This window comes from Malurus melanocephalus, unplaced genomic scaffold (genome assembly GCF_030028575.1).
Source record: "Malurus melanocephalus ecotype Western Australia unplaced genomic scaffold, MMel_1.1 scaffold_64, whole genome shotgun sequence".
Taxonomy (NCBI): Eukaryota; Metazoa; Chordata; class Aves; order Passeriformes; family Maluridae; genus Malurus; species Malurus melanocephalus.
The window spans coordinates 2188737-2192801 of NW_026623296.1; the positions used below are offsets into that span (position 1 = coordinate 2188737).

The window sequence follows — 4065 nt, forward strand, 5'->3', positions numbered from 1 at the left end:
CCGCGCGGGCGGGCCGGGGGCGGCCCGCGACACCCCCGCGGAGGGAGATGTTGTTATTTTTTGCTGTTGTCAGTCTCTGACGTCACATCCACCTGCTGGGTAAACAAGGCTCGGCGCAAGGGAAAAATAATAATAAAAAAAAATAAAATAATAGGAGCGGGGGGTGAAGCGCGCAGGGGATGAGGGGCGAGAGCCCCGCCAGCGCGGAGCTTCGCGGAGAACGGCCGGGGTGAGGGGGGCCGGGCCGGGGGAGGCGGGGCGGCCCCGCGGGGAAGCGAAAGTGACCGTGGAACGCGGTGCGCAGCGCTGCGCATCCCTGCGCGCCCCTCCGCGCCCCGGGGGACAGCTCCGCGCGCGGGCCGGGGCCGCACCGTCGGCGGGGGCGCAGCGCTGCGCACCCCTACCAACTTTTCCGCAGCCGCGCCGGGGGTGGAGGGGTATCAGGGCAGAGGAGCTGGGGGGAACGGGGGACCCCGGAGTGCCTTCCGCAGGTACCCGCGGAGCCGCCTTACCTGCGCGGAGCGGCGAGGCGAGCGCTGCCCGCGTTCCCCCCGCAGCGCTCGCCGCTGTGGGCGCAAACACCGCTTAGACACACTGCGCGGGTGCGCAGCGGCGCGCACCGGCCGCGGAGCGGGACTGACCGGCCCGAGGGCCGGGCTGAGTGCGGAGCCGCTCCGCGGGGGTGGGTCCGCATCTCGGTGGGTGCGCGGAGCGGCAGTGCTCCCGGCCGCGCCGTCGGGGCTCCCGCGGAGAGGGGTGGCAGCGCCCGCGGGGAGAGGGGGCAGAGTCGGGACCACCCGGCTGCCCCAGCCCCGCGGCTCCGGTACTCGAGCACCGCGAATTTTAACGGCACCGACGGCCTTCGCGCGGAGCTGGAGCCTCCGGCGGTGCGGGGCTCCCTTGACGGCGGCCGGGAGAGGCGAGGGGAGCGGGCCCCGCCGGGGAGCCCCTCGCCCTGCCCTGCCCGGGACCCCGGCCCGCTGCCCGCAGCACCGCGGTGGCCGGAGGGAACGGGGCTCGGTCGTCGGGCACCCCGCGGGGATGAAGCGCGTCCTGCCCGGCGCTGCGGGCGGGAGTCAGCGGGCGGCCGCGAAGTTACCGAGCGACCGACTCGTTCGGGGAAAAAACTCTTTTCTTGACCCGCCCGGCTTTCTTCCCTCCCTTTGTTTTTTGGGCGATCGCGTGTGGCTGCCCGTAGGACTGACCCGGGGCCGGGGATGATGGTTTCACACACTGCCAGAAGCGACACCGCGGGATGAACCGCGCCCGCGGGGGCTCCGCGCCGGGCCCAGCCCCGGTCCCGGTCCCGGTCCCCGTCCCCCGCCGGCTCCGGCGGCTCCGGCAGCAGCGCCGGGCCCGCGGCGCCACCTCCCGGCGGAACGGCGGGATCCGCTCCGGCAGCAATTAACACCTGGAATTACCCTAATAGCGAGGTACTTATGCCTAATTCATTATATTTTAAATAATTAAGAGCGGAAAATCGCTGCAAATAAATATTTGCGGAGGTGATGCTCGCGCCGCTGCCGGAGCGGTGCGCTCGGGCCGGCGGGGAGCGCTCGGGGCCGCTGCCGGGCCGGGAGCCGGAGAGAGCCGGGAGCAGAGCGTTCGGCATCCCGCTCCTCCAGCCCGGGAACCGCAGGAGACGCCGGGGTTTGTGTGACCGGCGGGACTACCAGCTTTAAARGACAACATCATTTTCAGCGTGTCTTGTTATATTTTTTAGTTCATCTGTTTCTAAAYCTGTTAAAACAGCATTTTTAAAACACTCTCTTCCCTTACCGCTAAAAAAAATGAACTTGTTTTACATTTCATCCTCGAATAAACGCTTATTGGCTTCTTCTTCATCTCCTGTTTTTAACTTCACACATGCAAACCAGTATATCAACTCTGTAAAACATGATTAATTCCACAGACAATACCAGCGGTGGGACTTCACCCTCCCCTTCTGCCGATGTAGCTGCTAATTGTACTTGAATTGTTTACTGCTGTATTGTTTTACAAGTGCCTGGAGAAAGATGCTTGATATTCCCACCACCGGCAGAACCATCCCAAGAGCAAATGCTTGGCAGATTTTGGCAAGGATGTACACAGGCTACGACTACAGCTTGTTAGCTAAAAAAAAAAAAAAAAAAATTATGAAGGTGATGACGCCTCTGTAATTATAGGTGTTACTTGTTATAAAGTCAGAATGTTTTCCAAGCTACTGTAATGCCACACCTCCAATGTCCCAGGAGCCAGGCCTTGGAGTCCTTTCCGCTTTAGTCACTGGTTTATGAGGCTTTGCAGAGCACATCACCAGGCTGCATGGCAGGTTCCTGGCCCACTTGGCACTCCTGCGTAGGTGCAAAGCCCATGTGGGTACTCAGCTGTTATTCTGCCTTTCACATCAGACATGAAAAGATGAGATTCACACTATGTAGTGCCCCAAAAAGTTGGTGGACATAAAGAGAAATGTACATTGGATTTACAGCCTGTTTTTATGGTTATTTGACTTGGTTTCAAATAAGCCCAAGCAGAAGCAGCCCTGAGAGTACCCTCATCCTGCAGCTTGAGGCAGAACCCCTTCTTGGCAAGCTGGTGGTTGCTGCTTTCCACATTTYCTTGTTTGGGGTATAGTCAGGGCAAGTCAGATCAGTCTGGCAACAAATAACCTTTTAAAAGGTAGAAAATGCAGCTCTGCCCATCACATGGTACATGTGCAAGGTACAATAACTGSATAGTTGTTTTGTGCAGATAACTTCAAGGGCAGGAAGAGTCRACTTGCCTATGAGAGGGAATTTTAAAAGGTATAAACATCAGCTTAGAGGCTGAGCCCAGTGCTCTCGGCAACACTTACACCAGCTTTAGTGGAAGCAGGATGTGTTCTCCATTTGGGAAAATTCTCACAAAGAAAAAATGTGACACAGCTAAGGTCTCAAGCTGGCTTGTCTGACAAAGTGAAAAGTGTAAATTCTCCCAAATGAGAGCTTATAACCAGACCCAGACTTTTTTTTTTTTAATTGTTGTTGGGGTCTCTTTTCCATCTCAAATTCTGATCCCTCAGATGCAGACACATTTGCATCCTTCATCTGCTTTTGCTATTATACTTTCCCAGTTTCCCTGGCCACAGGAGAAGCCGTGTCCTGGCCTGTGCTGGGAGGACAAGCTGGAGCAGAACTGAGCTTCCATGTGCCAGGAGGTGCCTGGCAGGACAGGGCTGCCCTGGAGCCACCCCGAGGGCTGGTGYTGGGCTGGCTGTGGCAGAGCAGGCAGCGAGCAGCACAGCCAGCTTAGTGCTGCTTGTAAGGCAAAGAAAAGGCTGTGCTGCCCCGCAGCATCGCAATCCGGGGAGATCAGGCTGGAGCCTGGCTCCACACACAGGGCAGCGGGAGTCAGGCACAGAATAAATGACATTTTGCTCTGTTGTGAGTCCAGAGGAGCTCTGCTGCAGTCAGAGTTGGTTTGGATTTGCATGGGCAGCGCAGAGACATGAGCCTTGGATTCACCCCAGGCTTCTCTGGGTTCCTCAGTGGATGGGAAAGGCTCCCCACATCCGTACCCACACTAATCCTCTTTACTGCTGGAGGTGTCCCCTCAGCTGCCGCTGTACCAGAAGCCACCCAGAGATAACTTTTCTATAGCACATTTCCATTTGTCCTGAGCTGCCAGCCAATACATATTTCCTTTTCCTGTGGGGGCAATGAATAGCCATTGTATTTGCGTTGGACTATTAATCTGCCTGAATTTGGTCGAGATTCTTAAATGAATATTCATGGGAATTAATGTCATTTAATTCCTATTGCTTCCTGAATGTAATTAYGTGCCGTACGTGAATTGGCAAACACCACAAGACATCCAATCTTGTTGAAAGTCTATGACCGATTAAACATCACGAGCTGGACACTCGTGCAGTACTGAAGATGCACAAAGCACTGCCAAGATGCAGCTTGACTTCGGGAGAGGAAACCAATAAAAGAGGGAAGATGTACACTCTGGGAAGCAAACAACACCTTGAGGGATAGAAAATATGATTAAAAAGGTATTTTAATACAAGCTCTTCCCCAGGTATTTGTCTACATGTAGGGA

General features: G+C 56.3%; 1 protein-coding gene across 3 annotated transcripts in view; it reads right to left on the reverse strand.

Annotated features, from left to right (window-relative positions):
- FOXP1 (forkhead box P1) overlaps positions 1-565 on the reverse strand; it is a 376963-nt gene extending 376398 nt beyond the window's left edge. For 2 of the 3 annotated variants that reach the window (XM_057366400.1, XM_057366393.1), the window contains exon 1: positions 513-564. The gene's annotated coding sequence lies outside the window, so the exon portion shown is untranslated. Of the gene's footprint in view, positions 1-512 lie in introns of all 3 variants that reach the window. The other variant, XM_057366399.1, reaches the window with a different exon arrangement.
- Positions 566-4065: the final 3500 nt, after the last annotated feature.